The sequence below is a fragment of the Phalacrocorax carbo genome, chromosome 31, assembly GCF_963921805.1.
Source record: "Phalacrocorax carbo chromosome 31, bPhaCar2.1, whole genome shotgun sequence".
NCBI classification, from domain to species: Eukaryota; Metazoa; Chordata; class Aves; order Suliformes; family Phalacrocoracidae; genus Phalacrocorax; species Phalacrocorax carbo.
The window spans coordinates 824603-850220 of record NC_087543.1 but is presented as its reverse complement, the minus strand read 5'-3'; the positions used below and the strand labels follow the sequence as shown (position 1 = coordinate 850220).

The 25618-nt window shown below is 60.3% G+C and overlaps 2 long non-coding RNA genes across 2 annotated transcripts; both read right to left on the bottom strand.

Moving 5' to 3' along the window:
* Positions 1-5935: 5935 nt before the first annotated feature.
* LOC135310200 (uncharacterized) lies at positions 5936-9034 on the bottom strand. The gene is made up of 2 exons (XR_010370385.1): positions 8726-9034; positions 5936-6519 (listed from the first exon to the last, which is right to left on the bottom strand). It is a non-coding gene; the product is annotated as an uncharacterized LOC135310200 (long non-coding RNA).
* Positions 9035-14438: 5404 nt separating this feature from the next.
* LOC135310201 (uncharacterized) lies at positions 14439-24193 on the bottom strand. The gene is made up of 3 exons (XR_010370386.1): positions 23512-24193; positions 15044-15129; positions 14439-14843 (listed from the first exon to the last, which is right to left on the bottom strand). It is a non-coding gene; the product is annotated as an uncharacterized LOC135310201 (long non-coding RNA).
* Positions 24194-25618: the final 1425 nt, after the last annotated feature.

The window sequence follows — 25618 nt, the reverse complement described above, 5'->3', positions numbered from 1 at the left end:
GGAGGGTCCGCGTACCCTGCCCAACCCCTGCTTTCCCCTGCAGCCCCCAATGCCCCCACCCCAACCCCCCAGCCTGCACAAGCAGCCAAACCGGCTTCTGCTTTTGGCCCCCAAACCAGCTCACTTTGGGACCGTTTCTGAGCTAAAAAGCCCAGCTGCTGAGCCTGTTCTCAAGTCCCAAAAATGCAGCACTCGACCTCTGCTCCTCAGCCCCAAACCACACGACTTAGTCCCCTCGGTCAGGCCCTCAAAACGCACGACTCGATCTGTTTCAGGGCCCCGGCGTCAGCCACAGGAGCCTGCTCTCACGGCCCAGGAACAGAAGAGCTGCGCTCTCCCCGCTCAGGGACCAAACCAGCTGAGCCTGGCTGCGTCCCGGCCCCCTCCGCAGTCCCCACGGGCAACGCTCAGGGCCGCGGAGAGCGCAGCCACCCCGCAGCCCCGCACCCCCACGGCCCACGCGGGCACTGTCGGGGAGGCCTCGGGAACTGAACTGCGCGGGCCCGGCCCCGCACCCCGGCGGGGCAGCCCAGCGCCGGCCCGGCAGCGCTTTCCTCCTGCTCTCGCAGGCCTCGTTTCCCCGGCACCGCCGGGCCCGCACCCCAACCCCACAGGGGGCCGGGCCCAGCCCGCCTCCAGCAAACCGCGGCGGCAGCAGCCGGGGTCCCTGCCGGCCTCGCGGGCAAGGGGGGACCCGCCCGGCACCGCAGGGGCCCCCGCCGGGGTCGCCGCCGCCGCCCGACCCCGACGAGGAGCAGCCGAGAGCCGGGTGGGGCTGCCCCTACTTCCCCACGGCCGGGCACGGGCTCGGCCCCAAAACCCAACCACCGACCCACGACAGCGCTCGGCCCGGGGCCGCTGCTGCCCGCAACCCCCCCCCCCCCGGGGACTCCGCGGACCGGGAGACCCCACAGCCGAAACCCGCCGACCCACAGCGCGCCCAGCCACGCACGCGGCTCCTCACCTGCCCCCCGGCGCGGCTCCGGCTGCCCCACGGCCCGGCACGGAGCCGAACCCGGCCACCGGACCATCCGCCGCCCCCCCGCAACCCCCGGACGCTCCGGGCCGGTTCTCGTCCCTTTTCGCTCCGACGCCTCGAGCCGAGCCGGCCCCGCTCCTCCGAGCTACCGGCGGTGCCCGCTCTGCTGCTCGGGGCCGGGCCCTGTTCTCACCCAGCCGCGAGAAGCCGCCCCGGGGTCTCCTCGGTGCGTCCAGCCCCGTGCCGTGCCGGAGCGGGGAGAGCCGGGTACGAGCGCGGAGCCCTGGGGCAGGGGTTGCCCCAGTGCCGCCGACTGTGTGGGGGGGTGTCGTCCCACCCCGCCCCACGCGGGGGGCGCACACACGGTACACCCGCGGGCAGGGGCATCCCCGGGGAGCCGTGCGGCCGGGCTGCGCCGTAGGAGGGAAAGGTGATGTTGGTTTCCCATTTTCCCCGCAGCCTGATCCTCCCCCCTCCCCCGTACTGAGTTGCCCCCCCCGCCCACCCCTTCCCACGCGTTACAGCCCGCGAAAAAGCTTTTAACAACCCCATCGACAACACTCCCTTTATCCATCTTCCAGCAGCAGCAGCAGCGAGAGATTAAGCCAACTGCAGCAGAGAGGAGGAAGGCAAGGAGAGCCTTTTCAAGCAAGGGCAGGACAAAAATGCACGGCGTGGACAGGCACAGGAGAGGCTGCGTTATCTGGAAAGCACAACACCTACCCAAGGGCAGAAAATAAGGAACGAATCGTTTGCAAGGAGCTGCAGCAGACAGGTCACCTTTTTCTTTATTGCTCTCCTGCCCTTTGTTATCCAAAGCGATAGGCTTCACCACCGGGCAGAAAATAGCTGCCTAGATTTACACGGACAACCAGAAACAATCAAGCCACCCAGGAAAAAGTTCACAGCAGAGGTATAACACATCAGCAGCTAAAACATTTGTTACGCAGGCACAACCAGGCACTAAACAAAGGCTTTCCAACATTGGAGATCTAGAACAGGTAGACATTAGCACAGAAGCGCAAGGGGCTCCGTCACCCTGCGCAAATCTCCCCGTGCCTACACACGCACACGTTCAGAAGTTTTTTATCAGAAAACGCCTGACTGAGCCATTTGCCACAGTCACGAGACTCACGACATGACACACGAGGTGGGCCCAGAGTTTTAAGGCAAAAATACCTCCCCCGCCCCCCACCCGAGATCCTTCAGGCTCCAGACCTGCCATCTCCCCGCACCAAACCTCCCCGGCCAAAGGGTTTCAGGTGGCCCAAAACACAGTACACAGAAAATAAACGGGGAAAGCCCTACATTGTGCAAAAGCGAACGATGCCCGACCAGGGCTTCTCTGCGGGGCCCGGGCTCGGCACGGAGCCCCCCCCGGCACGAGCACGGGCCCGGGCCGGTCACGGAGCCCCCCCCCGCCCGGCCCCGGGCCCGGCACGGAGGAGCCAGCCCCCCCCCGGCACGAGCCCGGCCCCGGGGCCGGCACGGAGGAGCCAGCCCCCCCCTCCCCCGCCCGGCCCCGGGGCCGGCACGGAGGAGCCAGCCCCCCCCTCCCCCGCCCGGCCCCGGGCCCGGCACGGAGGAGCCAGCCCCCCCCTCACCCGCCCGGCCCCGGGCCCGGCACGGAGGAGCCAGCCCCCCCCTCACCCGCCCGGCCCCGGGGCCGGCACGGAGGAGCCAGCCCCCCCCCTCACCCGCCCGGCCCCGGGGCCGGCACGGAGGAGCCAGCCCCCCCCTCCCCCGCCCGGCCCCGGGCCCGGCACGGAGGAGCCAGCCCCCCCCTCACCCGCCCGGCCCCGGGCCCGGCACGGAGGAGCCAGCCCCCCCCTCCCCCGCCCGGCCCCGGGCCCGGCACGGAGGAGCCAGCCCCCCCCCCTCCCCCGCCCGGCCCCGGGGCCGGCGCGACGGAGCTCCCCCCCCCCCCGCCCGGCCCCGGGCCCGGCGCGACGGAGCTCCCCCCGCCCGGCACCGAGCCCGGCCCGGGCCGGCGACGGAGCCCCCCCCGCCCGGCCCAGGGTCGGGCCCGCACGGAGCCCCCCCCACCCCCGGCCCACACGGAGCCCCCACCGCTGCCCGAACTCACCCACCAGCGCTCTCCGGCCCCCGGCTACGGCCGCGCTGCTCTCTCAGGCGGCTGCCGCAGACGAGGATCGGGAGCCGCCAGGCCTCCAGGAGTCCCGAGGGGATGCCGGCCACCGCAGGGGATGGCTGCCTGCGGCCGGACTGCCGCGGCGCTCCCCGCCCAGCTCCGAGCAGTCTCCGCCGGCCACGGGCTTCCCACGCCGGGCCGCAGAGGGGCCCCGGCACCGCAAAGAGACCCCTCGCGACCCGGCCGCCCCACGCACCTCTCCCACCTCCGCTCCGCCGCGCACGCGCCACCGGAAGCCCGGGCCCCGCGGGGCGGCCCTTAGAGGGCGGCCGGAAGGACCGGCCCCCACCGGCCCCGCCCCCGCGCCGGACCGCCCCCGCGCCCAGCCGGTGAGCGCCAGCGCCCCCTGCTGGCCGGGCCGCGCTCAGCTCGCGAGGGCGCCGAGGGCCGGGCGGGGCGGGACGCGCCGGCTCGGGGCCGGCTCCTTTCGGGGCGAGCGGGCGAGCGAGAGACCCCTGCGGGCCCCGGTCACGGCCGGGCAGAGCCGCGCGCCCTCCGGGAGCGGCTGAACGGGGCTGCCGCTCGTGACACGTACCGAGCCGTCCGCGACGGGAGCGAGCAGAGGAGGAAGGGGCCGGCGGCCGCGGGGCCCTGCCCGCAGGCACGGGGGGGGGGTGCGGGCTGGGGCCCGTGGGGCCGCCCTGCTGGGCCGCTGCCCTGCGCCGCACCGCGCTGGGGGCTGGGGCCCGACCGGCGCCGGGGGACCGGGGGCAGCCACGAGCAGGGGGCCTGAGCTTAGCCACGGCCTGCAAAACACCCCGCAGCGTGAGACGCTGCGAGGCCAAGGTGGTCCTTGGCAATGGGGGCGCCTGGGCTCGGCCTCCGCCGTACCCGTCCTGGGTCTGCGTGGCGTTCCAGGGGAACAGTGTTCTCCTTGTGCGGAAGGTGGGCTGGCCGTTCGGCCGTGCCCCGGCCGTTACCGATACTGCCAGAGGCGCTCGCACGCTCTGGCCCGTTACTGCTGCGGTACCGCGCCGTAGCCGAAAGAAGAGGTGTTGTGTTTTCTCACAAAAAAGCCTCCTACGGTCAGTGGAAGAAATAACCTCCTTCCGTGGCACTGACTCTTTTCGTCCAGTCCATAGCCGGCTTTCGGCTTTTGTCTTTACAGCATTCAGTTTGCTTTCTGCCAAGCTTTCTACCTGCTGTGAAACATTTGGATGGTTTTTTCTTGTTGCTTTTTTTCCCCCCTACTTGCTCCACAACTCCCACACCAACCACCCAGCGCGGCTCGCCTTTCAGCCCCCAGACCCAGGAGCCTTGCCCTGGGACGGCCCGTACATGTCAGCAGAGTTGTTCCAGCTCTCACCCTGTCCCTACCCAGCTGAGGACGTCTGTGTCCGTGAGAGACACCCAGACACTGCCCCTGCAGCGTGGCAGTCCCCTGCCCCGTCAGTGAAAACTGCGGCAATATCGGCTAAGTTTAAAAGCGTCGGCAGGAGGTGCGGGATACGTAAATAAAGCGGCGGTTGGCTGCCGGGTACGGGTGCGATATAAATACATTTTGTTTACAGGCCTTCGTGCCTATTCAGCGTTGAACGGCACCGCAGCCCACCCACCCCGGGGCTCACGGGGCTCGGAGAAGGGTCTCTCCAAGGGCACAACCTAAGGCAGCGCAGGAAGCCCAGCTGCCACGCTCCCAGTCGCTACGGGACGCTTGCTTACAGCTACACCGACGAGGGTGCGGATGAGGCTGGAACTAGCAGAAATGCTGACTCTTCTGGCCTTTTATTTGCGGAAGGCACAGCGCGCGAGCCTCGGCGGCTCACAGGAGAAGCGTGCGGCGCTGCCGGACTCTCATTCTCAGCTCACGTACTACTGCCAAAGCTCCTGCCCTGTGCTGTGCCAGATGCCGGCTGGCGTGAGCACCTGGGCTCCTGAGGGACCCCCTTGTCCTGAGAGCCAGAGGTACTCGCTTCCCTTTGCATGAGGCCTGTAGGAGATAGACCCTGCAATTTAAAAAATCTGTATCAAACGTGGCAGACTCAAAGGGGGGCATTTTAAAAAAGGCAGGTTTGTTTTCTTTTTTAACTTTACGATCTACAGCCTAGCAAAGAGCTCCCTTTCAGTGTCAGTCGCTTGGCCTTCTCCCCTACTGACGAGGTCCCAGCCTCCCGGTGAGATCTCGCTGGAGATATTCTCAGTTTCCCTCAGGTACGGGGCTGCCCTGGCCCGAGGCCAGCGAAGAAGCTGACTTTGCCCGTGCCTGAATCAGCAACACGTCCAGCAGGCGACTTGCAGAGCCCAGGGAACCCTCGTAAAGAGGTCTGGGGGTGGGCCGCGCCACATCTGCGGCATCGGCCGTGGGAAAGGACCGGCGCAGTAAAGCAGGTGGGTGAAACCGCGGTCCGCGCCAGTACGTGCTGCTGCCTGGGGCATGGCTTTGCTGCGGGTCAAGTCAGATGCTCTCTGTAAGAGTCAGTCAGGACAAAGGCCGCAGCAGATGTCTTTTCTGCTCATTTTAACAAAGGCTGGACGGAGCCCATAGAGGAAGGCACTACGCGTCTTGCTGGGTCTGTTTGCCTGCCTTCTCGTAAGCCGTCGCGGAAACTTGCACGAGCAAAGCCTGTGCAAGCTGATGACAGCCACGCACGGTTGAAGAGGGAGCAGACGGTGAGAGCAGAGGTGCGCGCTCAGGCTGTGCGCTGGAAGCTAATGCTAATGCTGCAAAATAAAGAGTGGATTTTCTTTTTTGGGTTTAGGTGAGCGCTAAACATGACATGTGCGTGTGTGCGTGTGTCTCTCGCAGGTTTTTGTCATACACCCCACCCCCCCGCCCCAAAAAAACCACCCGCACATGCCACGCGTTAAACAGTGGTTTTCCATTGTACTTAGACGTGCTTACATAGGTGTGTTGGTTTTTTCTTTTTTAATGCAGAAACAGCAATACGATAGATTTAATACAGCTAGCAATTAGATGGGTGTAGCTTTAGAGCGTCGGCTGTTTACAAAGCAACTGCACACCTTCTTTAACTCACAGTTTAAACAGGTAAACTTGCAGTGCATCACACGTGCTTTGTACAGTCACGGTCCACACGGCAGGCCAGATGCTTCACCCTGCCTTGTCCTTGTTCCCCCGACTCCGACGGGACCGCCGAGGCCACCCTGGGGACAGCGCCGCTTTCTAGCAGCTGGGTTGCTTGCCTGGACGCCCCACAGACAAACAGTCATTTCCCCGCTGAACCTCTTCTCAAATATTTTCCTAGCCCTGCAGGCCCCAGGTCCTTTGGTTCATATTTCCTTTTTTCCGGGCTTGATGCACAGGACCGACGATTTCCAGAAATAGAAACAGAGGCTGATTCAGTCCAGGCTAAACATTCTCTGACCTAAACCAAACTGCCTTCGAAGAGATAGCTGTACTGTAGGCACCACCTCGGGAACAGAAGTTGCCCTGTCATTAAAAAAAAAAAAAAGAAGAAAAACAAGGCATTTCAGGCTGAGGAGGCTGAACGGTGTGCTGGGGGCAGTGGGGGGTTGGAAAGAAACAGTTCAGACGATTAGAGTGAGCTTAGCGTTGCAAAGCGTGCCATTATTTTTAATTTGGCAGTCAGAAGAAAATAGATTCTGACACTGATTTCCTGCGTGCTGCGGGAGTTCTCTCCTCAGCATTCCTGTGCACCATTTTACTTTTGTGTCCCGTCCGCTTCGCTTTTGTGCTGTAGCTCTCCGGTTCTAGCTACGCTTCCCACCACCCCCATTACGCTTTGACAAGCCCAGCTCTCACTGTGCTTCCCTTCCCTTCCCTTCCCGTATGCGCGTGCAGGGAAAAGCCCGCGCGTCTGCCACTACAGGACACGCTCTGGGGGGCAGGAGAGATGACGACGCTCCCTGACAGAGGACACAGCTGAGGGGCGGTCCGCCGGGGCCGGGGAGATGGCAGCACCTTCCCTCAGCTGCCCCATCCGAGCACAGGTGCAGGTGCGCACTGAGGAGAGACAAGCAGGCAGGAGCCGCAGAGCGAGAGAGAAAATAAAATTCACGGGTGGGTGCTACTTGCGTCTCATTTTTAGCGCAAGACATTAATTCTCAGCACATTCTTGGAGCTGCCCCTTTGGGACTCACGGAGAAGAGGGAGGTTGGCCACGCGGTGCAGCCCAGCTCTGCTTCCCCTAAATGGTTTTACTGTTCAGGTGTTGCCCTAATCTGGCCGGTACCCCCGCAAAGAGTTTGGGATTTCTGCTGCCTCTCCGGGCCAGCCACAGACCCCGACTTCATCGCAGCGAATGACCCTGCACTCGTCAGAGCGGTTGCCGAGTCACATCCCGCTGCCTTCCCTGCAGAACTGGAGACCCTTTTTCAGCCCTTGCCCCCTCTTCTCTCAGCTCGTCGCCCATCCCTTTATCAGTGCCGGCACCGATCCTGCCTCCAGCTCGCCCTGTCCCCACCTGCGAGCGCCCAACAGGAGCTAAATGTCTCCTCAAGGATGCACGGAAGAGACGCGCAGGTAACCCAGCACAGACCCCCTGCAAACATCTTCTTTCCATTTGCTTTCCTCTCCTGACACGAAGGGATGACTTAGGAAAAGCGTACTGCTCGCATTTCACCTGCACCGCTTCTACTTTCACTCTCGCTCTCCTTGGCAGTAATTAATAGCGGTGGCGGGGGGGGCTGGGGCATTCCCCCAAAGCGGCTGCGGTTACATCCGGGCGGTTGTGGCACTCCATTAGCTTTGTAATTTTTAAATCTAAATCTTCTGGAATTGTTAGTTCTGGTCAGGAATCACCCGTACCTGCAAATTTTCTTAATGCCTACGCTTGACCCCAGCCACTGTTTAACAGCTCACCTTTATTTCTCTTCATTTAAGAACCCAAAGCTTCGTTTACTGCTTGGGCTGGAAGCAGGAGCTGTCGCTGCCTCCGAACTTTCTAACAGCCCTGTTACAATTTCAGTACTACCCGCTCCCAATTTAGCTTTCCGGGTCGATTTTCATTCTAGATTCTAAAATTTCCTTATTTTGTTTCTGATCAGGAGTCATTAATGCCTGCAGTTGATTTAATAACGGCTGCATTTAGATTGAGCTATTAATGACTCGCAACTCTATTTATGGCATAAAAAAGGGCTGCCTTTATATTTTTTTTAATTACAGATTAGGAATAATGACTGCCTGGTTTGTTCAGTAATAGCTGCGATTAAATTGAGTCACGACTCCTCCCTAAATAATATGTGTTTATTTGCACTCTAACAATTTAACCTCCCCTTCACTGGTCAGGGGCACCGACAAGTGCCCGCGCGTACCTCCGCGCCCCCTGCGCCGGCTCCCCAGGGAGCAGCCTCGTACCCTGACCAGAGTCTGCAGCGGCCCGTTGTCGGCCCAGCTCCTCGCCCTCGAGCGGCGGATCCGCTGCTGCCCAGAGGGGACGGAAATGGCGCGGGGTAAATGATAATGTGAAATGATAAGCGAATAAAATGATCTCACAAGGGGGAAGAAAACCAGCAAAGCAAAAACCAAACCCCAAACAGAACACCATACCACTAAACCGCCTCACCGCCCCCTCAGCGCCCAAAACAGCATCCCGGGAGAAAAAAAGCAAAGCAGGCCACAAGGGACCTTTCTAGTACAGCTGCTGCCAAAGAGCGCCAAGCTCTGGAAGCCTTACCTCAGGCAACGCCTCCGCTTCTCTAAACGCCAGAGCACGCCTGCCCGGGGGGCTGAGACAGCCCCAGAGCTGCGACCGCCCGAGGGAACACGGGAGCCCCGGCGCCAGAGGAGCCCGGGGGCAGCGAGAGCTGCCCGAGCCCCGGCTGGGGCTCTTCGACCCCCGGGCCCCGCCCCCGCCCTTCCCACAGCGCCCCGCGAAAGGGGCGGGCCGAGCCCCCCGAGGGGTGAAGGCCCCGGGAGCCGTACGGGAGCCGCCTGGAGCTCCCGGCGCGGGAGGGGGGGGGGGAGAGAAAACACCCAAACCGAGCCCCCCCCCCGAGCGGAGCAAACACAGGCTCGGGCCGTTGCCGGGGGGCGGGGCCTGTCGCTACGGGGAGAGAGAGCCGGCACCGCCCCCCGGGCCGTTGCCAGGGGGCGGGGCCTGTCGCTACGGGGAGAGAGCCGGCACCGCCCCCGGGCCGTTGCCAGGGGGTGGGGCCTGTCGCTAAGGGGAGAGAGCCGGCACCGCCCCCCGGGCCGTTGCCAGGGGGTGGGGCCTGTCGCTAAGGGGAGAGAGCCGGCACCGCCCCCCGGGCCGTTGCCAGGGGGCGGGGCCTGTCGCTAAGGGGAGAGAGCCGGCACCGCCCCCCGGGCCGTTGCCAGGGGGCGGGGCCTGTCGCTAAGGGGAGAGAGCCGGCACCGCCCCCCGGGCCGTTGCCAGGGGGCGGGGCCTGTCGCTAAGGGGAGAGAGCCGGCACCGCCCCCGGGCCGTTGCCAGGGGGCGGGGCCTGTCGCTAAGGGGAGAGAGCCGGCACCGCCCCCCGGGCCGTTGCCAGGGGGCGGGGCCTGTCGCTAAGGGGAGAGAGCCGGCACCGCCCCCCGGGCCGTTGCCAGGGGGCTGGGCCTGTCGCTAAGGGGATAGAGCCGGCACCGCCCCCCGGGCCGTTGCCAGGGGGCGGGGCCTGTCGCTAAGGGGAGAGAGCCGGCACCGCCCCCCGGGCCGTTGCCAGGGGGCGGGGCCTGTCGCTAAGGGGAGAGAGCCGGCACCGCCCCCCGGGCCGTTGCCAGGGGCGGGGCCTGTCGCTAAGGGGAGAGAGCCGGCACCGCCCCCCGGGCCGTTGCCAGGGGGCGGGGCCTGTCGCTAAGGGGAGAGAGCCGGCACCGCCCCCCGGGCCGTTGCCAGGGGGTGGGGCCTGTCGCTAAGGGGAGAGAGCCGGCACCGCCCCCCGGGCCGTTGCCAGGGGGCGGGGCCTGTCGCTAAGGGGAGAGAGCCGGCACCGCCCCCCGGGCCGTTGCCAGGGGGCGGGGCCTGTCGCTAAGGGGAGAGAGCCGGCACCGCCCCCCGGGCCGTTGCCAGGGGGCGGGGCCTGTCGCTAAGGGGAGAGAGCCGGCACCGCCCCCCGGGCCGTTGCCAGGGGGCGGGGCCTGTCGCTAAGGGGAGAGAGCCGGCACCGCCCCCCGGGCCGTTGCCAGGGGGCGGGGCCTGTCGCTAAGGGGAGAGAGCCGGCACCGCCCCCCGGGCCGTTGCCAGGGGGCGGGGCCTGTCGCTAAGGGGAGAGAGCCGGCACCGCCCCCCGGGCCGTTGCCAGGGGGCGGGGCCTGTCGCTAAGGGGAGAGAGCCGGCACCCCCCCCCGGGCCGTTGCCAGAGGGCGGGGCCTGTCGCTAAGGGGAGAGAGCCGGCACCGCCCCCCGGGCCGTTGCCAGGGGGCGGGGCCTGTCGCTAAGGGGAGAGAGCCGGCACCGCCCCCCGGGCCGTTGCCAGGGGGCGGGGCCTGTCGCTAAGGGGAGAGAGCCGGCACCGCCCCCCGGGCCGTTGCCAGGGGGCGGGGCCTGTCGCTAAGGGGAGAGAGCCGGCACCGCCCCCCGGGCCGTTGCCAGGGGGTGGGGCCTGTCGCTAAGGGGAGAGAGCCGGCACCGCCCCCCGGGCCGTTGCCAGGGGGCGGGGCCTGTCGATAAGGGGAGAGAGCCGGCACCGCCCCCCGGGCCGTTGCCAGGGGGCTGGGCCTGTCGCTAAGGGGAGAGAGCCGGCACCGCCCCCCGGGCCGTTGCCAGGGGGCGGGGCCTGTCGCTAAGGGGAGAGAGCCGGCACCGCCCCCCGGGCCGTTGCCAGGGGGCGGGGCCTGTCGCTAAGGGGAGAGAGCCGGCACCGCCCCCCGGGCCGTTGCCAGGGGGCGGGGCCTGTCGCTAAGGGGAGAGAGCCGGCACCGCCCCCCGGGCCGTTGCCAGGGGGCGGGGCCTGTCGCTAAGGGGAGAGAGCCGGCACCGCCCCCCGGGCCGTTGCCAGGGGGCGGGGCCTGTCGCTAAGGGGAGAGAGCCGGCACCGCCCCCCGGGCCGTTGCCAGGGGGCGGGGCCTGTCGCTAAGGGGAGAGAGCCGGCACCGCCCCCCGGGCCGTTGCCAGGGGGCGGGGCCTGTCGCTAAGGGGAGAGAGCCGGCACCGCCCCCCGGGCCGTTGCCAGGGGGCGGGGCCTGTCGCTAAGGGGAGAGAGCCGGCACCGCCCCCCGGGCCGTTGCCAGGGGGCGGGGCCTGTCGCTAAGGGGAGAGAGCCGGCACCGCCCCCCGGGCCGTTGCCAGGGGGCGGGGCCTGTCGCTAAGGGGAGAGAGCCGGCACCGCCCCCCGGGCCGTTGCCAGGGGGCGGGGCCTGTCGCTAAGGTGGGTGGGGCCAGGTGGGTCAGCCATCAGACCGCCTGCCCGCCCATCGCCGGGGGCGGGGCCCGTTGCTAAGAGCGTGGCGAGGAGTATCAGCACCACCCTCACCGGGCTATCGCAAGGGGTCAACACCTGTCGCTAAGGGCTGTGGTACACGGCTCCAGCCCCCACGGTGCCGTCACCAGGTAGCGGGGGGGGGGTGTCACTAAGTGGCGTGGAGAAGTGAGCGCGGCGAAGTGTCGCTACAGCCCGTGCACGGCTGCTGGCTGCAGTACCGCGGTTTGGTCGCACGGTGGCGATAGAGAGCTAAAATGGCGCCACTGCGCATGCGCGGCTGCCCGCCTGCAGTACCGCGGTTTGGTCGCACGGTGGCGGCAGAGAGCAGAAAAGGGCGCCACTGCGCATGCGCGGCCGCCCGCCTGCAGTACCAGCATCTGCTTGCACGGCAACAGCAGCGGCCAGAGGAAAACTTCCCCCTCGGGAACGGGCGGCTTCCCGTCTGCAGTACCCGGTTTTGATCGACCGGTGACTGCCGCGAACGGATAAGGGGCGGGTGGAAATCTCTACCAGGGTAGCGGAGCTCCCGCCTGCAGTCCCGGGGTTCGGTCGCTCGGTGAAAGCAGCGCGCAGAAAACAACAGGTGGCCACTGCGCATGCGCGGCTGCCCGCCTGCAGTACCGCGCCTTGGTCGCACGGTGGCAGCAGAGAGCAGCAAAGGCGCCACTGCGCATGCGCACTGTCCTCCCGCCTGCCCCACTCGCCCCCACCCCACGCCCGAGGGAGGAGAAGCAGCACAAACCACCTGGGGAAAAAGGTCCCCTTTCCCACCCCCACACCCCCCCCGGAGTAAGCCCCATCAGTTGCTGTAGGCCTGCGGCATCAGGGCTGTGACAGGGAGAGCAGCAAGTCAACAGGTCCTGGAGGGTTAAAGAAGAAAATCCATCAGGGGAACACAGCTGCCCTTCTGAAGGCAGGCTGCCCGGGGTGAGGGGGGCAGCTGTGCATCGGGGCACAGGGCAGCCAGGCAGACCAGATGCCAGCGGCTGCCCTGCAAAGGAGTTGTGCGCTGCTGAGCCTTGGGCTTCGTTGGCTTGGCAGCGCCTCGCCACTGCTCATCCTGCGTAAGCACGAGGCTTCAGCGAGCACAGAACAGGAGGCCAGGGGAAGCGGGGGGGAGGAATGTCACCGGGGAAAAAAAGTCATGCAGGGGGGCCATCTCAGGGGACAGCGTCTGGGAGGGCACAGACACACGCAGAGGGAGGGCGGGGGAGGAGGCGGACACTGCCGGACAGGGGCATGTCTGGGCAGACACGCCATGGGGAACATGCATGGGGATGACTGACACCAGGGGGGTCCCCCCAGGATAATCCACAACGGGCAACTCACCTGGGCTTACCTGCAGCAGATGATCCGCTCCAGATAACCGACCCACTCCGGAGAATCCATTCCGGATAAGCCCCAGCAATGCCCCTCAAACTGCTGCTGTTTCACCCCAAATTTTCCCCAATTTGGGGTTTTTGGGGCGGTCGTTTGGTGGTGCTGATTTCTGTTTGGATGGCTTGGCTTTTTTTGTTGTTGGGGGTTTTGGGGGTTTTACCTTATGGAAAAGCAAAAAAAGCCAAAGGAACAAAGTTGGGATTGCTTTTCCAAACGGTTCACTTCTGGGTCTCTTTGGCCCTTTCCACAACAAAGAAATCGGTGATTTTTGCTCCTGGTTTTGTGCATGAGAATGGTTAGTGGGGTTCCAACCCATCCAACCCCCCACCGCTTTTTTCCCCCCCCCCCCTTTCCAGCTGCACAAACCCAGCAGGAGTGGGCTTTCCCAGGAGCCCCCAATTGTTTTCTTTCCCCCAAACCTGTTTGGGTGTTTTGCCTGTTTGGGGTTTTTCACCCCCCATTGCAGACCCAGACTTGGGGGCTTTGGGGTGTTTGTCTGCCCTGGCAGCAGCTCCCAGGCTGCCTGCGCAGCCCCAGAGGGGGAAGTCCCCATCTGGGGGAATCGGCCCCAAATCGGGATGGGAGAAGGAGAACGGGAAAGGGGCAGCATTTGAAAGCGCTTTTGTGTCTTCAGTTGATTGGGGGGTGGGGGTGGGGTGTGTGTCCAATTTTTAAATCCTCTCTATAAACATCTCTGTCAACATGGTTTCTTTGCATTTTAAAACCTTATATAGCATAGACATTTGCACTTGCGTGTCTGCTTACACATCCTTACAGAGTACATCTATATTTTATATATACTATCTATTTTACATTTACATACAACACCTGTTTAGACTTAGCTATTAAATTTACACTTACACCTACTTAGGCTATTTACACTTACACAGCATATCTATTTACACATACCTGTTCAGACTTCCATATTAACACGTATATAAACCACCTATTTAGGCTAGCTATCTGCTTACTTACCCTTTGACACTTCAATCTTTTTCGACTTCTCTATTTAGACATCTACTTACAGTTATACCTAGGCTTATTTCACTCTATATAACCTCTATTTAGATTACACATCTGCTTAGACTATGTAACACACACTAAGCGTAGATGCTCGCTCTAGCCAGACTTTCTTCTGCTTTGAATTCCTTCATCTATCCTTTTTCTTCATTTTAAACTCCTTTATTTTTTAATTTAGATATTTAGACAGTCGAGTTACTTTTGTGGTTTAAAACCCTGTATCTCAATGTAGAATTTTTGTATCCTGAAATCCGTTATATAATATAGGAGAGAGAAGTTCTTATTTTAAAATCCCTTTATACATCTATCAATTAATATGACATGTCAATATATATAAAATAAGAGGTTTTTGTAATAGCCCCCCTCAATTTTCAGGCATTTTGGGGCTGCAACCCCCCTTTTTGGGGGGGAACCCCTACATGACGCCCCCACTCACCTGTTCCTCTGACGCATTATCAGCTCCCCCAGTGACACCGGGGCGCCCCGCATGACATCATCACACCGCCCCCCCCCCCCCCCCCCCAATTTTATTCACCCCCAAGAAGGGCACTAAACAAGGGAATCTACTCCAACCTGCAGCTCATTACTTTAATAGTGCCATTTACAAAGGTACACACACACACACACACCCCACCCCCCAGAAAAGGGGGAGCTCTGCTAAAATCTAAAAGGTGGGGCAGCCCCCCAAACAGCTGCAGCCCCCCCAGCCCCTGTCCGCAGGCTAGCGGCCGCCCCACGGCGGAGCGGGAGCGTGCCAGAGGACGGTGTCACGTCTCTCTCGGGCTCTGCTCGGACATGTTCCCGCGCTGGGACGGGCTCCCCGGGGCGACAAACAGCCCCGGCCCCTGGGGGCCCCGACTCTCCCCACCAGGCAGCCCTCGCGGCCGCACCTGCGGGGCACCCGCTGGAGACAGAGCCGGGAGCCCCCAGGCAGAGGGATGGCCCCTTACCTTCACCACGCTTAACGACCGGCAGGCAAACCCGGGCCGGGGGGCATCTCTTGAGCATCACGAGACACTGAGAAGACATCTGAAAAACAGAAATCCCAAACTATATTTCAGCACGTGAATAAAATAGCACAGAAGAAAATGGAGGAACTCAGTCAGCACAAGGGATAGGAAGGAAATTGAGCCGCAGCAAGATTCTGGGCAAACGGGTCATGTCAAAACACAACACCTCCTTTAAAAGCTAGAGGGACTGGAACACTTGAAAACGGTATTAAGACTAACCGATACCATTTTGAACAGATTCTTCGCGTAACACTGAACGCTCTGGCTGGTGCTGGAAAACGTCTCATCCCTTCCTTACGGCACCGCTGCGGGGAGATAACCCCGTGAGGCTGCGGGGCAAAGTTGTACCGGAACCGGAACCTCCGCTTACAGATCCGCCGCAGCAGCTACAGCCCTCGCCCTGCCGCCGCACGTCTTGCTGCCTGGCTCCATGAAGCCTGAAGCGAAGCGTCAAACTTGAAAGAGTAACGTAAAAAATTAAGAATAAATCTCAGTAATGCACTTTGTGCTGAGAAGGCGGGCGCGTGTTTACGCACATCCAATATGAGCGTCTAGGCTCTGAAAGCTTTCCATTTTCCTTCTGCGTTCATTTAACTCACACAGCCGTTCACACCCGCCATAAGATTATCTATCTCCAAAATACACAGCAGCAACGTGACTGGGGGGTTTTGGCGTGTTATGGAGTCGGGAGGGACGTCCGCCCAGCTGCCCCGCCCGAGAGATGCTGCTGAACTGCCAGGGAAACGCGCATCCAAAGTGAGACTGAAATAAAATACTTAAGAGCGCTCCCTCAAAATACCGGCAGGAAAAAACCGCCCCCACCCCAACATTCAGTCGCCCCTCGTTAAATATTTACAACAAATACCTACCTGCTTAATTACACCTAACAAATCGTACGCTACATCTGCTCGGCAGTTACAGCTGAAACAGCGCAAGTCACGTCGTAAATCAGACGCTGTTAGCTTTTTTTAAACTTTCATTTATGACAGAAGAATCGGTGAGTTAAGAGATCCCCGATTCGGTTTTAATTCTTTTGGGGAAAAAAAATACCACAACAAAAACCCACGCAAATCAAATCCCCAGTGTTGCAATACATGGGGCTACCAAGAAGGACCGGCAGATATGCTAATGCGTTTGGCTGTACCGAAGCATGCAGGGGAACCGTATTTTTATGGGATCTCGACTGTTACAACTGAGAACCCAAGCACTACCAATGCCATCAACATTTGGAGTATGTGCTGTGCTTGGATCTCCGCAAGGACCATTGATTTTTTCATCTTAGAAAAAAAAGCAGTACTTCGCAAGTCTTGTGCTGATGAGTTCTACTGACAAAGACATTGTCTCTAAGATGCACTCTGATGGCAAGTTCATAGAATGCAACCTCACTGAATAAGAAATATCTCAATTTTTCAAGATCTCTTCCTAACAAAAGTCACACTGTGGGGCTTTCACATGGGCCAGATTATGAATCCTTTCACAACAAGAAACACACCAGCTAACCAGGATATTCTCGCAGTGGCCAGGTGCCTCTTCATCACGTGAAAAAAAAAAACCAACAAAAAAAAACACCCCAAAAAACACCAGAGCCAGCAATAAGTATCACACGGGTCAACACAGCTCTCTTCCAGAGCACCCCCCTCATCAAAAGGAACATGCCCATCGGCTCACCTGCTCTGCACAGGTTCCAGCATCACACCCCGCTTCCGTCATCGCTTGTGGCACCAAATGTATCAACACACAGTAAACTACCGTTACGCTCGTGAGAAATCACCGCCCCGTGACTTCCTCATTACTACCCAGCTCGCTTCTAATGCTCATACGCCGTTCCAAAGACGGCCCACGTGTTACCTACAAAACTGAAGAGCTCGACGACGGACCACAGCATTCTCTGGTCTCAGATGCTGGCCGCTGCCCCACCTTCTCAGACCTCTCATAGGCACGCGGCAGCACCGCTCCGAGCCTGCCAGCGGCACCTGCAAAAAGCCAAGCGAAAAGGCACCTCCCGAGATGCTGCCCGATGCCACAGCCTGCCCGCACCGATCCCCGTCTCGCACCCCTTTCCCTCGACAGCCTCCCTCCCAGCCTACGCTACGCCACTTCCAGGTGCCGTGTCCAGCTCGCCCGCCGTCCGTAACACCCAAACAACACGCATTGCTTATAACTTCCCCAGCAACACAACACCTCAGAAAAGAGCTGCTACTTCAGCCCACCAATCACCACTCGCCTTGCTCGACTTGCCTCCTTTGCTCATTGCTACGCTACTTCAAACCCAAACCAAAAGACAAACGCAAGGAGCAACGGAGTCATAGAGCCATCGGTCACATCTTCCCTCTATATACACCACGCACCACCTCACCCGCTTACATCGGTCCCCTCAGTTCCCCTCCGTCGCCCTGCACGACTCGTCCCTCGGCATCTCCAAAACCAATACCAAACAAGTCGCCTGGTTGCACAGCAGTACCTTAACGGTTCCTGAAGACCGACTATAACCTGCCATCAAAACAAACATATGACTTCAAACATGAAGCCCTACGCACGTACAAGCTTGAACACCCTGCAGAGGTAATCTGCTCAGCTGAACTCTAGCCGCCTCTCCCAGACAGCTACGGTCACGGCCTCCGAGCCCACAAAATGTCACGGTGATTACGGTCCTCGCCCGCTGAGGAGGGCCACTCAATCCGAGATGACGGTACAACCTTTCCCCCAACAGCCTTGGCACAGCAACAGATGAACCCTAACCTCTCATCGCTGTGCCACCTACCCGACTCTACAGGGCCAGCAAGGCGGTCCGAGACAAACTCAAACGCACACACCAACGCTATGAGAAACGCTACAAACTGCGCGCCTCCGAGACGAGAGAACGCTCTCGGCAAACAGAGAGACAACTGGACGGAAGAGCTCGTCCAGCAACAAGACCTGCGGAACCCTGGCAGTGACGCAAGGAGGCCCTAACGCGATCCAAAAAGATTAGAAGAGCGTCAGGGCCCGTGACAAGAAGTTCCTCTCAAAACTGAGAGGGAGGAGGCACAAGAAGCCCAGCTACAAGACCTAAGACTGTAAGGATGCAGGAAAGAAATCACGCTCCCTGAAAATGGACAGCAACAGAGCAGAGCTGTTCATGCATCTGGGAACGACGCCGCAGACAACTGCCCAGAAACTCCTCAAACACCAGAGTGACCCACACTTTAAACTGTAACGCAAAAAATGAGGCACCCGATGGGCGCCGGCCCCACAATTAGAACCTTGCCAGCCCCTAGGGATAGCGCTGTGCTCCTGAGAGCAAAGAGAACAAAGTCACCAGCCCCATGAGCCTCCTCACTGCGACCCAGCTCACCTGAAATGCTCCTCAAATAGCCTTCAGTCGCATCTTCCCTTTAATCCTGCACACGGACCCGCCGCCTTAGTGTGCTCTACTCAGCTCTGCTCTATCACCCTGCACAGCTCCATCTTCATCCTCTGCAAGAACAGCATGATAGAACAAGTCACCTGGACGCACAGCAACAGCTTAACCATTCCACAGGTCTTGCTTCCACGTAGGAATACCATCTAGAGCCCAACTACTGCATGCCATTAAAGGAAATACCTTCAATCAAATGTTAAGCCCCACGCACGTACAAGCTTGAACAGCTGAGAGATGCCCTCTGCTCAGCTAGCACTCTAGCTGCCTCTCCCAGACGGCTACGGTCATCCCCTCGGCACCCACAAAACGCCCCGGAAATTACCGTCCTCGCCCGCTGCCAACGGCCACTCGCTCCAACGAGGGTTGTACGGGCGTTGCCAAAACAGTCTACGCACATTAACGTTAACCATATACTCTTATTGCTGTTCTTTCCCCCGCTCTACCATTGCTACACCCCCAGGCGGAGGAGCAGCTCTGACACAGGCATCGACGTGCACGGACCGACACTGCTCACAAATACTACAAGCGACGTGATCGCGGCACCTCAGAAAATTCTCACCGAGACCACGGACTTCCGGCCCAGAGATGCCACCGGGCGAGAAGATCTGCAGGGCAGCGAGGAAGCAGCTATAGCATCCGCGGAGATGTCACGTACCATCACCACCTGCGAAAAAACCATATACCCACAACTAGGACGACGCACGAGCGACGAGCCGCTCTTAAAGACCTCAGAACGTTCAGGTGCAGGGAACAGGTCCCAGAAAAGGGCCCTGCGTATTCAGACTGCTCTTCAGCAGCAGTACTGAGGCCGCCTTAATCACCGCCGCAAAAAGATGACCTTCTATAAAGGTCTAATATTTAAGACACAAGACAAATCTATGCAGTAGACTTAAAATGCGAGAAAGGAAGCTCTCGGTTACCATTATGCCGATGAGCCAGGGCTTGCAAAACCCTCAATATTGCTACCTAGGTGCCTGCTCAGCACGGAGAACAGACACATCGAGACCCGAGTACAGGAAGGAACAAAGACAGACTACAAAATCCACACAACAGCACAAGCACAGGCAGGAACTCCCCTGCCTGGCAGATGCTTCTGTTTTGCAGAAAGGACAACACAACCTCTCTCGGCCCAAACGTGTCCGGTCTCTGAACGGTCCCCTCCACTGATTTGACAACCCCTGCCTGCCCCCCCTGCGCTTCCCGCAACCGACCGGCCACCTGCACAAAGACCGCATCGGCCCCTCAGCTTCGCTTCCAAATCCGGGGGCTCAAAAGCCATCCTTTAAAAAGGCCACACAGGCTACGTAGGATGGGGCTGCGGTCACACGGACACTCTTCATCTCCAAACGTGCGGTGCCATCACTCAGCGTCGCACCACTCAACGCCGGCCACTTCCGCAACGACAGCCTCCTCGGAAGCGCCGTGAACTTCCGCTCGCCCACGCTCTAATGAGGCTGGATGTCGTGGCCGCCGCCACCTACGGCGCCTAGAGAACCAGAGAGACAAGGTGACCGCTGCGCCTGGAAGCGGCCGCCCGCTCACAAACAATTCCACACCTCAAAAATAACCGCTGCTACAGTTTCCTGTTCATCGCTCACCTTGCCCGACGAGCTCGGGGCAGACATCCCGCTTTGCATGTAGTTTTGTGAGTCCCTTCGTTAACTAGTCACATAGGTGCTCGCACTGCACGACCCCTCCGTTGTCACGTGCTGACCTACCTTCTCACAATGCTCTGTTCGCCCCCTCCCTCCCGTGTCCGGCTCCCTGCCGTGCATCTCCACCAACAGCCACATTCCAGACTCATCCTTTCCCCTACCATGCCAACACGGCTCCCTCACCTCCCGATCCGTGCCTCCCGGGTCAGTGGCCGCGTCAGGCACCTGCTCGCATACTCGGTCCGTCCCCGATGGCTGGGAACTGTCACCTTCAATGCCGGGCCCACTTCTGGGGAAATACGGAGAGGCACACAGATATTAGACACTGCTTTCCAAAAGCAAGAGCTCACCACGCAAAACAAACTAACAAATCGTTTTGACTGACTTGTTTGGCAACACAGAGACCCCAAAGGCAGAAATCCCAGACGAGTGACCGCACAGCCCGCCCCGTCACAGCACACGACGCCATCTGCTCGCCTTTGCTGCCACGCCTCGCTCGACTGTCCTGCTTAACCCTAGACCTATGACTTAAAGTGCAAGAAAAAGTCAAACCACGCAACACACAAAAATTACACCGATAGGGCAAACACCAAAAGCAGTACGGGAAGCAAACGGGCGTGGCTGGTGTAGTGACACACTCTCCCTTTGTAGGTAACTCACTCCTGAGCGACTCCGTGAACAGCCGCGTGGAGAACCTCTCGGCAGACAGCACGCTCGAGCGGCCGCGCTGACACGTACGGGGAAGGAGACTGGGCTACCGGAGGCTGCTTGCACACAGAACGCGACCATTAGCTAACACTTGAACACCCCTTTCCCAACCATCCCCCGGTACCAAGACTTCAAAAACCCCTCCTCTCCTGAACTGTCAGGGAAGGAACCTCACTCCTTCCCGACAGCTCCCGCCCTGTATTTGCACCCCTAAAGCCCCTCTGTCAGCCGCTCCTCGGGAGCTGCCCTTCCCACCTCTGCCCCGCGCTCTGCGAGCACCTCCCACCTTCCGGCTTCCCGCAGACTCCGTGCTCTCTACAGGCCCACAAAATAACAGAAGCCCCGATGCTTATAATCTACGAGGGACCTGCCGCAAGCTGCAAAGGTTCTCGGGACAACGTGGTACTCTGCGGGCGATCGGGAAAGGCGACGAGCAGTTCCGTACCCCGACACACACTATGCGTTACGTCCCTGCTGCTTTCTGAAGGAAGGCTAGAGCTCCACATACAGACGCGTACAACACGCTCACCCTAACCCCTACCGCAGCATCTCAGCATCAGTCCTATTGAGAGATAACGTCAACAACTTGCACAACACACAGGCAAAACTGGTGGGAAAAATATACGCTTCTACCCTCGGCCAAGTCATAAAATTCCTGCAAAACCAACCAAACAAAAAACCTACCACACACAAAAACAAAACACCAAAAAAACCCCAGACAAAACCATAACACTCCCACAAAACCAAACAATCCAAAACACACTATTAGACCATCTTGCTATCCCTGAACATCCAACACAAACTTACTGACCCGAGGAAAAACAAAAGCTCGTACAAGTATACTTCCTAATATATATCTGCTGCTCAACTTTGACTGCTCTCTTACCTCAGCCAGAAACCTCCCCCTCTCTAAATGTCAAAACACACCTACCCAAAGAGCTTAGACAGCTCAAAACCTGCAACCAACTCAAGGAACAGTACCAGAGAAGCCCAGGAGCAGAATGAGCCTCCCGAAGAAAGGCTGGGGCTCATCTACGCCAGCAGAATGGCAAAGCAGAATGAAATCTTTTAAGAGCCCCTTCTCAAAAATTATCTCTGGTTATAAAGTAAATCATTTACTGTAAAACCATCAACCATTCGGAGTCACCTCAACGCTCTCTCTCGCTCAGTCCCTTAACAGAACTGAATCAGTCTCAAAGGACAAAAAACATGAAAAGAAACGTGGAAATATACAAGCGTATCGGGAACGGTACGAAGCAGCTAAATTAACACCTCAGTAGCTGGGACAAAACTAAATTGTAAAGGACAACAAAAAACCACCCCAGGAGACGCATCGATAAAAACAGAGGAAGGCTCTCTCTTCTCGCAGAAGCTCACGGAGAGACCTGAGCCAACGGTACACAGCTTTGGGGTAGCCGATACCGAAAAGAAACATACTCGAGACAGAAAACAGACTGCTGTGGAGCACAAAGGTGGCTTTGGCAAAGGTTCTGCCAGGACAAGAGTCACAGTTACAGGGAACGGACAGCGGCCGGCAGGGGAAACGCCGTCGGCGTGGCGGGGCCAGCGCGGGAAATGCCGCCCTCAGCTAACGCTGCGCTATCAAGCCTTAAGTGAAAACTGCAGAGCAGTTACATGAGACGGGCATAAGACGGATGCTGAATATCACTTGATGGTCACAAAATCTCATGGGGATGGGCACCACGTAGCCTCGTGGACACCCCTTAGACCCAAACGCTTAACGAGAGACGCTTCTTGCCAAAATACAAGCTCGACGAGGAAAAGCCAACGGGGATGTGGGGGCAACTACCAAAATCTCAGTATGTGAGCAGGCGTTACTTAAGATGGTGCAGTGGTTCTGCCGGGTCCGTCCAACCTGAGCAACGGGTTCTAACGCCTGTCCAGCAGCGTCCATGATCTCTCTCACGGCCTCCCACATCATAGACACCTCCCCTGCCTGGGACCGCGTTTTCCATGTCCCACCCCTCCCCATCCCCGCAATGAAAATCAAACACAACAAATAAGTACTCCACTTCATCTTCTTGGCCTCCAAAAGAAGCTTCCTTCCACTGCTGAGCATCGACACCGACATCCTCATGCTGTTCCTCAAAAGCAGGCTGGCCCTCGGGTGCCCGTACTGCCAAAGGAAGAGAAAATGATTATGCTCTTATGATGAGCTCCATCATCCTCTCCTTCAGGAAATCAAATCCCGATCGCTACATACCAGAAGTTTGTGCAGGAGATGGCCGAGGCCAGCCCCATATATGAGGCACTCTGTGACCCTGCTCTCTCTTTTGGCCACAGCACCCGCCACCGGGGAGCCCCAAACCCCTTGTGACTCCCAAGGAAAACCAGATAAAACTAGTTCAAAACAACTGGCAGGTGAGAGGTGACCGACAAACACGTATAGCCCACCTCAAACCAGCCAGAGAGCTGACTACCTCCCCCACTAAACTCTCATCTTCGACAAATACACCAAACAGAACAATGTTTACGCTGAACAGAACAAAACCCTTACCCTCTGACACTCTGAAAAGGATTTGTGCACCCACAAAATATATATATATTCATGCTATCGACCGACGGACCACACTTCCTCAGGGTCAGCCCTGCAAAGACAGGAGGACGCCCGATGCTCTCTCCATAAATATAAAATAAAAAACTGAGCCAGAGCCAGGCAGAGAGAGGTGGAGAAAGAACAAGTAGCCACAGGCTACAGGACAGAGAGAGGGAGGCCTGAAAAGACGGGGAGTCAGGGAGCCACTCAGAGCGAGATGGAGAAAGAAGGGGCGGGGGGACGCAAAAAAAAAAAACTAAAAATAATTTTGCAGCAGGTAAGGAAAGAGAGGGGGCCAGGGGGGAGAGACAGGGAGGGCCCAGGACGCACAAGAGAGGCAACGGGGCCCCAGTGGCCCAGGACTCACCGCGACTCTCGCTCTCAGCGCTGCTGGCACAATTTAGCCGTTCAGATGCTTCTTTCCCCTCCTCTCCGCCCTGCCTCTTCTGCAGCTCCAGACTCTAGGCCGTTCTCCACCTAAAGAGGATACACGGGTGTCTTACCGCTCTTACGAGATGAGGCTTCCTAGGCACATAGCCTAGCTCGCTCGTGCACTACACGCCCGTACCCAACTCCCGGTTACGCGTACAGACCCTGCGGTGCACGTTGGTGGCCTGGCCCGCTGCGGACTATGAAGGGGGATCCTTCCTCCCTCACCTGCAGGGACAGGCTCTCTCTTGCCTGCGGCAGGAAGGCAGCTGGCAGCCAGAGCGCCTTCAGTTTCTTCTGCTTTACCTTTCGTTGGCGTCTCCAGCTTCAGCCGAGGCAGCTCCTGTCCACAGCCGGGAAGGGCTCTGTGTGTCCCTTTTCGCCCCCGCGCTGCGAGGATGGCAACGCCGGGCAGAGAGAAGCCACGCAAGCCTGAGACGGCTGCAGTCAACGGCATCCCCGGGGGAAGGACAGACAACCACGTCCTCAGCACGGTCTCTGGGAGAGGGAAAGAAGAAACAGCGACCGTCATTACCGTCGATCGACCCTGGCCAAAGCCCCTCCTTGCGCAGGGGCTTCTGGACACACCGCCCCTTCCCCGCGCTACTGCTAAGGGCCCCTGCGCCGAGGGGGAATCCAGTGCGCTCGAGGGCCGGCTCGCTGCCTTCACGACAGGGCCTGGGGGCGGCCAAGGGCTACGCAGCACGCTTACGGGGAGGTGCCGGGGCTGCGGGCAGGCGCACGGGGCAAGGGGGGGGCCAGGGGAGGCTGAGCGGGAGCTCCGGTGAGCCGGGGAGGCGGCGGCCATCATCTGCGCCCTGGGCAGGGGGAAAAGGTCCTCCTCCTTTCCCTCTTCCCTTCTGTCAGCTCCCGGGGAACTCACCGCTTCTCGGGGAGCGGCCGCACCTGGAAGCCCCCAGAAATCAACACGAATCCAACCCCAAAAATACACCGCGCCTCCCGCCGCGCCCCGGCGAGCCACGTGACAGGGCCGGCAGCCACTGCGCCAGGACTACAGCTCCCGGCATGCTCTGCGCCACAACACGGCCGCCCGGCAGCCCCCCGCCACAAGGACTACAGCTCCCGGCATGCTCTGCGCCACAACACGGCCGCCCGGCAGCCCCCCGCCGCAAGGACTACAGCTCCCGCCATGCTCTGCGCCACAACACGGCCGCCCGCCCAGCCGCCACACGCACCACCACAGCTCCCGCCACGCCGCGAGCCCGCCCTCCCCGCTCTCTCACCCTGCGGGGCACCGTCCCTCCCGCCGATGCACCCGGAAGCCCCACCGAGCCCTCAGCACAGCCTCGCTCTCCCCACCGCCCGCTCCGACCCGCCGCTGCCCCGCCGCAGCCCTCCTCGGGGCTTGACCCGGCACGCAGCGGCCCCCCACCCAGCCCCCGCTCACCTCCTCCCTCGCTACACTCGCAGCCCGCTGACGCTCGGCCACAGCTCCGCTCCGCTCCGCCCTCGGCTCACACTGGCCCCCCGGAGCAGGGCACCACCCCTTTTCCAGGGAGGAGCCGGCACCGCCAGCCCCACTGCCCGCACCTGGGGCTCCTCCAGCCAGACCCCGCCCACAGCTGAGGCGCAGCAGCAACGGGGGGCCCCCTCCCCTCACCCCCACAGTGCACCACCTCCTCCCCGGGCTCCATCACAGCCCCTTGCCCCACGCCAAGGGAGCGCAAACGCAGCCCTCAGGCCAAAGGAGAGGGCAGCTGTTTGTGCAGGCGCGCACGTAACAAGTCCCAGGAGCGATTCGTGGCTCAGGGTCCCCAACGCTCCCCCTGCCCCAAGGCCACCTCGGCCGCCGTTGCCGCAGCCGCACGGAGCTGGTGGTGGCTGGGATAGTGCTCATTTTCTCCACAGTAGCTAGGAAGGGATACGTTTTGGATTTATGCTCAAAACACCGTTAATAATGTAGAGATGTTTTGGTTCTTGCTGAGCACTGCTTCCACAGTCAGGGCCTCTTCTGGTTCTCTCAGTGCCCCACCAGCAAGTAGGCTGGGACAGCTGGGAAAGCTTTCCCAGCTAACTGACCAAAG